Genomic DNA, 13,030 nt, shown 5'->3' with positions numbered 1-13,030 from the left:
TAAATCATATTGTCCTTCGGGGCAGTGCCTTTAACCTCCAGGCAAAAGCAGATTCTCTTTTTAGGCAGGACATTCCAGAGACTCAGACATACCACCCCTCCCCCTCCCCCCCCCCCCCCCCCGCCCCCTCCTTTAGCCAGGGCAAAAGCCAGACCTCACTCTCCTGCTCCTGCTCAGTCGCGCCTTACTCTTTGCGACCCCATGGACTGTAACATGCCAGGCTCCTTTGTCCCTGGAATTCTCCAGGCAAGAATACTAGAGTGGGTTGCTATTTCCTCTCCAGGAGAATCTTCCTGACCCAGGGATGGAAACTGCATCTCCCACAGCTCGTGCATTGGCAGGCGGATTCTTTTACCACTAAGTCACCTGGGAAGCCTGACCTCACTCTTGAGTGAGGCTGATTCTTCACCTGGGTCAGCAGTGATTTTGATCAGAAAGGCTCTCCAGGAGGTGACATAATCCGAGGTGAGCGGCACAGTCAAAGAAGCAGTGTTGCTGCATGGTGAATTCTCTGAGGATCCCAAGGCTCAAAAGGGAACAGGGGACTTTTCTTTTGGTCTAGTGTATAAGAATCTGGCTGCCAATGCAGGAGACATGGGTTCGATCCCTGGTCAGGGAAGATCCTGCATGCTGTGGAGTGACTAAGCACGTTCATGTGCCACAGCTTCTCAGCCTACACACTCTAGAGCCCACACTCCACAACAGGAGAAGTCACTGCAATGAGAAGGCTGCTGCTGCTAAGTCGCTTCAGTCGTGTCCGACTTTGTGCGACCCCATAGATGGCAGCCCACCAGGCTCCCCCGTCCCTGGGATTCTCCAGGCAAGAATGCTGGAGTGGGTTGCCATTGCCTTCTCCAACGCATGAAAGTGAAAGTGAGGTCGCTCAGTCGTGTCTGACTCCTAGCGACCTCATGGACTGCAGCCCACCAGGCCCCTCCGTCCATGGGATTTTCCAGGCAAGAGTACTGGAGTGGGGTGCCATTGCCTTCTCCGAATGAGAAGGCAGCACACCGCAACTAGAGAATAGCTCCCACTTGCTGCAACTAGAGAAAAGGCCCCACAGCAGCAAAGACCCAGCACAGCCAATAAATAAGTAAATGATTTTTTTTTTTTTTTAAGAGAGAACAAGGGAATGAAAGAGATTCCGGATCCAAGAAGAGCAGCCCAGGGTGGCAGAGCCTGGCAGGGGTGACATCAGGAAGGCCTAGATGGAGCTGAGGGTTCAGGAAAATTGCCATGCAGGATGGCCCTTCCAGCCACTTTGCAATGGCATGCATAGGACCACCAGCTCTGGGCACTGGGGGCAGTGAGGTCGATCCTTCTCCAGAAGCAGCAGTGCATAAAATCTTATTTACTTGTCCAATGTGAAAAGCAAGAAAGCTCTGAGAAAATCAAAGCCAGAGACAGGGAAAAGCTGATGAGGGAAGCAAAAACATTGCTTATTATATAGTAAGTCCCCTAACATGCATGGATGTGAGAGTTGGACTGTAAAGAAAGCTGAATGCCGAAGAATTGATGCTTTTGAACTGTGGTGTTGCAGAAGACTCTTGAGAGTCCCTTGGACTGCAAGGAGATCCAATCAGTCCATCCTAAAGGAAATCAGTCCTGAATATTCATTGGAAGGAATGATGCTGAAGCTGAAACTCCAATACTTTGGCCACCTAATGTGAACAGCCAACTCTTTGGAAAAGACCCTCATGCTGGGAAAGACTGAGGGCAGAAGGAGAAGGGGGTAACAGAGGATGAGATGGTTGGATGGCATCACTGACTAAATGGACATGAGTTTGAGTAAACTCCAGGATAGTGAAGGACAGGGAAGTCTAGTGTGCTGCAGTCCATGGGGGTCAAAGAGTCAGACATGACTTCGTAACTGAACAACAACTGATCAGGAGGCCAAAGGTGCTCTTTAACTTAACCCATGACATGAAGCCAGAGGGGATCACTGACATCAGAACAGAAGAATCAGGACTCAAAAGGATCTCAGCAGAATGTAACAACAAAGGAACAAAGTTTAATGGAGATAAATGTTGTCTATGATATATATGTTATATATCCCTAAGTTTAGGTCTGAGAGATCTGGCTTAATAAGAATTCATGTGAAGAAACAGGAGAGGCTTTTAGTTATTGAGAACCCTTTATGAACCCACAATAGAGTTACCCTCAAATATTAACCAGACCTTAGAATGCATTAAGAGTAAAAAAGCATATACATCAATGAGGCACTTGAGGACTGTACCTCCCCAGTGTTTGGGCTTCCTGTTTTAATCAGGTCCAGAGAGAAGTGGTTCAAGTGATGATGACTCTGGAAATCCCATCATCAAGAACCTGTTGAAGAAGCTCAAGGGTTTGAGTGTGAAACAAGAAGGCTTATAGGAGACTTGCTAGCTGTCCTTTAATATATGGAGGACCATCATGGGAAAGGAGTAATAGATTTATTCTATGATACTCCAGAGGGGCAAGATTAAAATGAATGAATGAAATATACAGGAAGAGCTTCAACTCAACACATGGAAGACTTTTCCAAAATGAATGTCTCATATTGTAGTTAACTCCCACCCCTGGAAATACCACCTAGGGATATTACAGAGAAGACTTTTGGAATCCAGGGAGATACAATATCTGAACAAAATGTGGGATCCTTCATGGTGGAAATTCCAAGCACTGTGGCAGCTGCAATGCTCATCAGTTTGGACCATGAAAGCAGCTGTCTCCTGCCCCTACAGTAACCAGAGGATGGCTCTGGTCCTAGAATCAGATTACTTTTCCCCTTAGTTTTGAAGGTTGGTAATAAATCAATAGCTTTGTTGTAGCCAGACTGAAGTTCTGGCTTTTCACATTGGCAACAACAATCTCTCATTTGACTGGAATGCAATTTGAGTAAAATTAACTCACTTTCCATATGGTCAGGTGTGCAGGAAGCCCTGAGTCCTGATTCATTTTTCCTGGATTGTGATTCTTTCATATTCATCTGCACTGTTCAAGGTCTCCTATTTATAGCTGATGAGACATTGAGGTGGTCTGGGGTTGACTCCTTACATTCGTTCCTCTAGAAAACTCACAGCAGCTATAAAAGTTGGCTACTTTCTAGAAATTGCACATCTATTATTTTTCATGTCCACCATGGGACACCTGCAAAGACGTATCTGTGCTGACCTTCTAAAAGTTCAACTTGGTTTTCTTTGTCCTGCAAAGAGCACGTCTGATGAAAGTCAGATGGGGTTTAGGTCATTAGTGGGAGTCTGCCAGTGGAGTTGTGCTAAGTGATGGGAAGAAAAACAACAACAACACAGATGAGTGTGTGTCCTCAGGCTGAGACACTAATGATGGTGAAATGGACACCTTCTGAGACAACAGGAGGCTATATAAATTTACATAAACTTAAGAAAGCTCTTGGGTATTTCTGAGCCTGTAGAGATGGAGAAAAAATTTCCCCAATACTGATGAGGCTGACTTTGCTGAGAACACGAGTCATTTTCCTTAATGTGTGTGTGTGCATATATGTGTGTCATGATGGCTCTGGTAGATACAAGCTACAGAAAATTCTCAGAGTTTATCAGCAAATTAGTAAATTTCACTCTTGCTGCCATCTCTGTTTCCAACCTGAGAGGAAGATGACCTCTCATCTTCATTACCTGATGTTAGCACATCCAAGTGGGTGTATGATGCTTGGCAACACAGTCAGTTAGGATTGCATTGACTTTCCTCTCCACACTCTTTTTCTGTTTGTTTGTTTGTTTGTTTGTTTGTTTGCATTTAAAAATGACTTGGTGGTCAAGTGGTTAATAATCTGCCTGCCAGTGCGGGGGATATGGGTTTGATCCCTGGTCTGGGAAGATTCCACATGCTGTGGAGCAACTAAGCTGGTGGGTTACAATTACTGACCCCACGCGCCACAACTACTGAAGTCTACGAGCCTAGAGCCTGTGCTCTGCAACAAGAGAACCCACTGCAATGAGAAGCCGGCATACCACAATGAAGAGGAGCCCCCCCACACTGCCCACTCATTGCAACTAGAGAAAGCCCTTGCACAGCAATGAAGACCCAAGATAGCCAAAAATAAAATAAACAAAATAAACAAACAAACAAATCTTAAAAGAGAGATATATATATATATAAGGACTTATATTGGGGGTCCATTGGTTAAGACTCTGCACTTCCTCTACAAGGGGCATTGGTTAGATCCCTAGTCTGGAAACTAAGATCCTGCATGCCACATGGCGAGGCTGAAAAAAAAAAATAGTAAAAAATAAAATGACTTTTTAATATTTTAAGAATTTCTAACTGAGAAAAGAAACAACTTCAGAGATGAATATGGAGTGTTTTACCTGACGGGCACCATTTTGATAAGTACTCACTGGGACATGCACTAAAAACCTTTTCAAAAGGCCAGTTAAGAATTTGCCCCATGACTGGAGGGGTGCCCTTGCTCCACCTTCTTCATGAAACCCTTGGGTGAAGGAAGAGAGGATGATGACAGCGTGTGTTATTATTGGAAGTTGTCTTGTGGTGTGGCCCCGAGGCAGCCTGTACGCCGTGTGCGTGCAGATCCTCCGTGTGTGGGTGGGTATGTGGGGGCCAGAGGGTCTGTGTGCAGACAGGGCAACTTTCCTGGTGGTGGAAATACAAGGACCCTTGGCTTCCACATGTACAGAGTATGAATTTGTATCAGAAAAGGGTCTTAAGAAATAACTTTGCTGCATAGTAGGATCTGCTGTGGAGCTTTGAAAAGAAAACCACAAACTACCTATGAAAGTGAAGACACTTAGTCGTGTCCGACTCTTTGGGACCCCATAGACTGGAGCCCGCCAGGCTCCTCTGTCCATGGGATTCTCCAGGCAAGAATACTGGAGTGGGTTGCCATTTCCTTCTCCAGGAGCTCTTCCTGACCCAGGGATTGAACCCAGATCTTCTGCATTGCGGGCAGATTCTTCACCATCTGAGCCACCAGGAAAGCCCAAGAATACTGGAGTGGGTAACCTATCCCTTCTCCAAGGAATCTTCTGGACCCCAGAATCGACTGGGGTCTCCTGCATTGCAGGTGGATTCTTTACCAGCTTAGCTACCAGGGAAGCCCTAAACCTATTGTTGACTGAAAAAAAAAGAAAAAACACAACCTGAAAGTTGAGAATTATGTTTTATTTGGCGGACTTTCCGAGAACTTAAGCCTGCCTGGGATACTGCCTCTCAGGAAGCTCTGAGGGATCAACAGAAGAGGTAGGGGAGGAACCAGAATGTATAGGAGGTTTGCAACAAAGACCAGTAGTTGGAACATCAAAAGATGACTGTTAATAGAAGAAAACCAGACATCACTGGTTAAGAAATTAAGCACTTTTCTTTGTGTGGAAAGATGTGAGAATCTGGGCTCATTGAAATCACTCCTTTGATAAGTGTCTTAACTAGAGCCAGTAGCCTGTTCTTTCCCATCCTGAATCTCCTCAGGGTGCACAGTTTGCAGGAAGGGCTACAGTGGTTGCTGGCTTGATGGACACGTTTTCCTTTGTTTTCAGAGGTGGCAGGTGACATTTTTTCTGGCAACACTACCAATGCCTGTGCTGTAAACCACTTGAATAAGACTTTCTAATGATAGGGCCCAGGCATCTGTATTATCTAAGCTACTAGATAATTTGATGTATATTAAGACCAAAAAACCCAATTGATCCTGGTCTAATCCCTTTATCTTACATACTGTGATCACACAATTAACTAGCACCTGCACTGGAGGTAGATTCTCTGGTATGTTCTCTTTAAATATAAATAAATAATAATATTATAATAAATAATATATATAATAATATTATATAATATATAATAAATAATCCAGAAGGGGAAAAACAGAGTTGATTTTTGGTGCTTCCAGTCTTTCCACTCTTCCGTATTCACTTTTTTGGCTGTGTTTTCATTCCCATCCCATCCTTTTAGGTTTCTATGTCCTTGAATTTCCTTGCCTTCCTTCTATTCTTTGGTGTTTAGGAAAGACCCTTTCACACTCATGGTGATTGGTGAGTATCTTCTCCCTTCCCTGGATATATATGCTAAGCCTTTAAAGCCACTTCATTTTTCTGGGATTTCAGTTCTATCAGCTGTAGATAGAGTTTGGGGTTCAAGGATATGGTTCTCAAAATGGAAATGTAGATATTAGCCAATGGGTAGTGAAGGAATTCTCATTTGAGAAGGACATCGTCTGTCATCCTTGAAATTACATGTAGTTGCCTGAGTTCCACATTTTAATGGGAGCCTGGCCCCGAAGTGTGTTCAGTCCAAAAAAAAAAAAATTGATTTCATGCCGGTTTTACGCCACAGAGGGACTTGGTTCATCTGTCATACTACTCTGCCAAAATAAGTTCTTTTGTGATTCTTTGGGAAATCAGGAATTAGCTGCTAGTTGTATAAATGGGAAAGATGGACTGAAAAAAATTTCTTTTTCTAAAGGAGGAAATTAGAAAAATTGTTGGGCTAAAGGGAGAGGAAGAAAATTGTTAAAATATATGTACAGTGTGTGAATAGTGAGCTGGCAGATTCTTTCAATTTTTTAAAAACATAGTTTTATAACAAAGTTTTTTTTATAAACATGTATTGTTTCTATAATCAGAAAACACACATTTAAAGAATAGGCCCCATGCTAGAGGTTTGTGGAGCTCCAGGACTGAATATTCAGGCTGCCTAGTTGTCCAAATGCTGGCCTCTTATAGTTGTTAGCATTTTACCAGCAGATGTCTATCCCTTTGACAGCAAACAGCTCTAGGAGACAAAATATTAATGTCAAGTCTTATGAAGCAGAGTTGGTAAGATTCTTTCTTGGGGGCGGTCTGAGAGGTGGTGGTTCAGGGCACCTGGGTCAGGGTGGGAGGCCAGGCCAGGCTGGAAGTCATGCCCTCAGGTTGCTGACGTTTTCTTGTCACGCAGGGACTGTAATCCTCCAATCAGAACAGTCAGGGAAGTGACAGGCATGGGATGACTTCCCCCTTCTTGGCACATGAACAGAAAGTGGCTTTATTGGTAGAGATGGTTGAGGGAAAGAAATGGGGGCACATATGCTTGAGGCTTATCCTTGTGGGAAAGGAACACGTTCAGTGAATATGTGTGATAATTGCACTTGTGCTAATGTCTGAGCCAGGAGCCCATCCCTTCCTCAAGGAGCTCACATTTTAGTACAAGGAAGCAGCTGACGAGCAACAAGAGCAAACAAGGACGTGACATGGAGTGGTAAGAGGTGCCAAGTGTGTGGGTAAAGAAAGCAGTGAAGGGGTAGCAGCAAGGAACCAACACCACCAGGTCTGGGGAAGAGGTCGCTGCCCGGCTTCCTACCCAGGTTTAGAGGGAGTGGGTGCAGCCCGAGAAAGGCTGGTTGGTCTTCGAAGGAGCGGGGCACTTTCCTCCGAGGAGTGGGGGATTGGGGGGTGGGGGCTGGGGGCAGAGGGATGCAGATGTCCAGGTCAGGAGCTCCATTCTCTGGGGCTGGGTAGCAGAAGGCTCCAGGCAGCGCACCCTGTTCCTGGGCTGGATGACCTAATAAGGCCTCTTCCATCTTGCCTGCTCCCAGTCTGGCCAGAGAGAGGACTCCCTGTTCTCCCTGGCAGGCTCTGCGCAGGCCACAGTGTTTAGGATTTCTGAGCACCAAGGAGTGTTCCAGCCAAGGGCTTTCCATGTGACAGTCCCCTGAGCTGGGGGGAAGGGTTTAGGAGGCAGAGGGGTGCAGGAGGGAGGGGAGGATGCAAGAGAAAAGAGTGGGCTGTGGAGGAGGGGGAGGGCCTGGGAGGTAAGGGGGGCTGCAGGAGGGAGGGAAGGATGCAGGAGGAAGGGCAGGGGGAGGATGTGGGAGGGAGGGAGAGAGTGCCTGGGGGGAGGGGGAGGGTCAGGGTGAGGAGCGTCCCATTTCAGCCTCTGGCACCAACTTCTCCCTTGAGACCGGGCAGACGGGGAAGAGAGATAAGAAAAAAATGCCAGGGCTCCAGTTGTACACAGAAGCTTTTCTAAAGCATTTGGAGCTGCAGAGAAAGGTAACTGAGAAGGGAGAGAAAATAAAGGACTATTGAAGCAGGGTGTCTGGGGCTGGGAGGCATCTCTGCCACGTGGGTGTTAGAGCATTTCTTCTCGCCGGTGCCCCGATGGCCCGGCTGCGGCCGTGGTCACAGGTCTTTCCTTGTCTTGTGGGAGGTAATTCAGGAAAGGACTCTGACGTCTGGGGAGGGGAAGCGTGATCTCCTGTTTCTTCCAGGCTGTTCACATGCTGGAGCTGGAGGAAGCTTCAAGATCATAGCCATGGAGTCACATGCTGGGGCCTCGGTGAGCCCCCAAAAGGGAAAACTGTCCATCTGAGGCCACGCCCACCAGCATGTCATTCCTGCCAGGCCTGTCTCTGACCTGCCTCTGTAAATAAAAGCATGTAAGGGACATTTGGTTGGTATTTGCCTGTTCTCTTGCCATTAAAGGGCACATTTTGAGGCAGGAGGTTCAGGCCAGCGAGAGCTAGATGTCTCCTGTCTCAAGCAGGATGGAGGGTTGACCAGGCCTGAGTTCAGGTTTTATGTTAAACTGAACTTTATCACCTTTATCATCAGCTGCACACTGAATAAGTCACCCAGGGGAACTGTCCACAACCTGTCCAGGGCCTTAGAGACCAGGCACGGCCTTCTATCTGCAGACTTGTCCTGGGCTTGTGAGTCCTTCCTTCCTGACTGGTGAGGAAGCAAGTGTGGGCTGGCACTGGTCTATGGAGAGATGCTGAATCCTGAGCCAGGAGCAGCCTCAGCAAGTCACTAGCTCGTTGCTGTGGGACTTTGGCTGAGTCAAAGCTATGGTTTTTCCAATAGTCATGTACGGAGGTGAGACTTGGATCATAAAGAAGGCTGAACGCCGAAGAAATTGATGCTTTCCAATTGTGGTCCTGGAGAAGACCCTTGAGTGTCCCTTGAACTTCAAGGAGATCAAACCAATCAATCCTGAAGGAAGTCAATCCTGATTTCATTGGAAAGAGTGATGCTGAATACTTTGGCCGCTTGATGCAAAGAGCCAACTCTTTGGAAAAGACCTTGATGCTGGGAAAGATTGAAGGCAAAAGAAGGGGACAGCAGAGGATGAGATGATTAGATAGGATCACTGACTCAATGGACATGAATTTGAGCAAATTCTAGGAGAGAGTGAAGGACAGAGGAGCCTGGTGTGCTGAGGTCCATAGGGTTGCAAAGAGTTGGATGTGACATAGCAACTGAACAAGAATAATAACAACCACCACAACTTCCCTTCTCAGGCCCTTTGCCATCATTGCAGAGAGGGGCTAAAGTAGACTTATGTTTCTGGAACTATGCTGGTTGGAAAGTAAAAGAGGGCTTGAGGCTTGGGGGCAAGCTGCCACCTGACTTCATCCCTAGCCCTGCTAGTTTTTTTTCATGTCGCGTAGCATGTGATATGTTACAATATGTTTATGTTTATGATCTGTATATAACATAACACAATAGAATAGAATATTACCATGCTGGACTTCAAGGTAAGTCTGTACTTGAAAGAAGGATTTCATTCCCTAGAAAACTTGGAGTACCCCATGCATCAGGTGACTTCGGAAGTGACTACAGAGGCCCCTCAATCCGTGATTCTGTTGCTCATTAAACAGTCCTGAGCAGCGCCAGAGAAGACTGGCAGCGTTCACTCTGGTTATTTAGAAGTCTGAAAAAATGCCAAGAATTCGCAGTTAGAAAAACACCCCTTGGCTCCTCATTTATCTGGAGAGCAAAACAAACTCACTTGACGGACTGTGTGGTGCTGGGGAAGCGCCAGCGTGGGAGAAGCGCTCGCTGCCTCTCTGTGATTTCTAGCCAGCTGGACACTTGCTGTCCCTGGGACGTGCCTGAGCGAGGAGGGGGTGGTGTCTCAAGCCCACCCTGGAGAGTGTGGGACTTTTATGACCTGGGGACGCAGCACTGACATTCTTACTGTTCACAAGGAGATGTGAGATCTCTGACACGTGGTGAGTCCTTGGTCTTGTGAAAGGAGAGATTGTATTATTGGAGGTTGAGTGAAGTGACCAGAGGTGATGGGGGCACCTGAAATGCCCACCTCGGGTTAGCAGCTTCCAGGGACCAATCAGTCGCCACCCGCCTCCCCAGCTTCTTCTGGTACGAGGGAGGGACAAGCTGGGGGTGAGCTGCGGCCGGTCACCTGTGTGTAAAGTCGCATGCACGAGGGACTTTCCTAGTTGGTCTCATTAAGGAAAAAACCCAAATCTCAAGCTGTAAGACCCACGCCTGGGAGCGAGTCTCTGGGCCAAGTCAGCCTTCACATCTCAGGGCAGTTTTCTGGCTCTTTACTTCACTCAACAAATATTTCTTAAACACCTACCACGAGCTCAGAACTGTTGGAAAAGATGGGCTACATCTGTGAGCAAAACAGACGCCAATTCTTGCCCTCAGGGATCTTCCCTTCTGATGCTCATCACAGGTATCAAGCTCTCCGCAGGGATGTGTTACCCACGGGAGACTGGGTGGGATTTAGGGTGCAGAGATCAGAGCCTGGGTGTTGGTCTCAGACACTTGGGTCCAGGCCCTTTACCTCTCTGCTGGCTTAGTTCTCTCGTTAGACAGGTTCAAGGGCACAGCCGTTTCCTTGTCTGCTTTTGTTTTGTATTGTTTTGGTTATTTATCTTTAAATTTTTATTGAAGTATAGTTTTTTGGGGGGCTTCCCAGGTGGTGCTAGTGGTAAAGAACCTGCCTGCCAATGCAGGAGACATGAGTCCCGGGTTTGATCCCTGGGTCGGGAAGATTCCCCTGGAGGGGAAAATGGCAACCCACCCCAGTATTCATGCCTGGAGAATCCCATGGACAGAGGAGCCTGGCAGGTTATGATCCATGGGGTCACAAAGCGTCGGACACAACTGAAGAGACAACACATGCATATTTGATTTACAATGTTATTTCTGCTGTACAGCAAAGTGATTCAGTTGTGTGTATACACACACACACACACACACATATATTCTTTTTTAAAAAAATATTCTTTTCCATAATGGTTTATCACAGGATTTTTTAAATTGGAGGATAATTACTTGACAATGTTGTGTTAGCTTCTGCTGTACAACAGCATGAATCAGCTATATATATCAATAACCTCAGACATGCAGATGACACCACCCTTATGGCAGAAAGTGAAGAACTAAAGAGCCTCTTGATGAAAGTGAAAGAGGAGAGCGAAAAAGTTGGCTTAAAGCTCAACATGCAGAAAACGAAGATCATGGCATCTGGTCCCGTCGCTTCATGGCAAATTGATGGAGAAACAGTGCAAACAGTGGCTGACTTTATTTTTCTGGGCTCCAAAATCACTGCAGATGGTGACTGCAGCCATGAAATTAAAAGATGCTTACTCCTTGGAAGGAAAGTTATGACCAACCTAGACAGCATATTAAAAAGCAGAGACATTATTTTGTCAACAAAGGTCCGTCTAGTCAAGGCTATGGTTTTTCCAGTAGTCATGTATGGATGTGAGAGTTGGACTATAAAAAAGCTGAGTGCAGAAGAATTGATGCTTTTGAACTGTGGTTTTGAAGACTCTTGAGAGTTCCTTGGACTGGAAGGGGATCCATCCAGTCCATCCTAAAGGAAATCAGTCCTGGGTGTTCATTGGAAGGACTGATGTTGAAGCTGAAACTCCAATACTTTGGCCACCTGATGCGAAGAGCTGACTCATTGGAAAAGACCCTGATGTTGGGAAAGATTGAAGGCAGGAGGAGAAGGGGATGACAGAGGATGAGATGGTTAGATGGCATCACCGACTCAATGGACATGAGTTTAGGTAAACTCTGAGAGTTGGTGATGGACACAGAGGCCTGGCGTGCTGCGGTTCATGGGGTTGCAAATACTCAGACACAACTGAGTGACTGAACTGAGCTGAACTGAATGCCCTCCCTCTTGAGCCTCCCTCCTGCTCCCCCCATTCCACCCACTAGGTCCTCACAGAGCACCCCTCCTCATCTGTTAAAGGGGGTGGTAAGGGATGCTCTGAGGATTCTACAGATGATCCACCGGTAGTGGTTGGGGTGATGTCTGCAGCGTGGCCAGTGCTCCACAAGGAGGATGGCCCTCTGCAGGCATTTATCTGCCTGCGTTCATCCCTCGTGGCCTTAGGGGTTGTGCCCTTGACCCTCTGTGTGGTTGCCAGGGGTGCTGTGTCCGTCTGTGGGGCACCTCCGCCAGACGTGACGCTGCCAGGTGTGGGTGTGACCTATGCTGCCCATCAGGCCAGCAGGCCCTCCTGTCTGGGAAGAAAGTGGCTGGCTGTCCCTAAGTCAGCAGCCAGAGTGCCCACCTCCCCTGGGCTGATGCCCAGAGGGCTGCCTTCACCCACTCTGAGCACTCTTGCTTCTTGGACCCAGCAGGCCACTTGTTCTGGGGGCGCAGATCACGCTCCTCCTCCTAGCCTCCCTGTAGTGGGCTCTCTGCTCTCCTGACTGCTGTGACCCGGCCCAGTGCTGCCCCGAACTGGCTGTGTGACCTGGAACCACCCGCTTAACCTCACTGGTCTCAGTGTGCTCATGGGGAGAAGGGAGATAACACTCACAGCTGTCAGGGGCATTGTCAGTGAGACAAGAAGACGAAGGACCAGAGAACCGTAGGTGCAGTGCTCACGTGGTTGTCGTGCCCGTTGCTCGGTCATGTCTGACTCTGTGACCCCCACGGACGATGCTCATTGCCCCCATCAAGCTTCTGTCCTGCACACTCTTTGCCCCCTACGCACGTCTGATCTGGTCCACTCTCCCTCCCTCAGTGTTACCTTCCACCCTGCCCCGCGGTGCAGCCTTTCAGCACATTTGGCCACCTCTGTGATCGTGAAGCCAGACTGGACTCTGGGAGTGTGAAAAGTACCCACTGCCATTGGACTGAGAGTTTCTTAAAGCGGGACCAACTGTCTCCCTCTTTGAGCCTCCCCTTCCTCTTCCAAAGAGCCGAGCCTGCAATGAGTGCCAGCTGCACAGACATGTGGGACAGACGTTCCAGGTGGGTACAGACAGACAGCAGGAGAGAGCTGGCTCCTCTCTCCTGATGC

Source organism: Bubalus bubalis, chromosome 14 (genome assembly GCF_019923935.1).
Source record: "Bubalus bubalis isolate 160015118507 breed Murrah chromosome 14, NDDB_SH_1, whole genome shotgun sequence".
In the NCBI taxonomy this organism is placed as follows: Eukaryota; Metazoa; Chordata; class Mammalia; order Artiodactyla; family Bovidae; genus Bubalus; species Bubalus bubalis.
Note: the sequence above shows the minus strand (reverse complement) of the source record.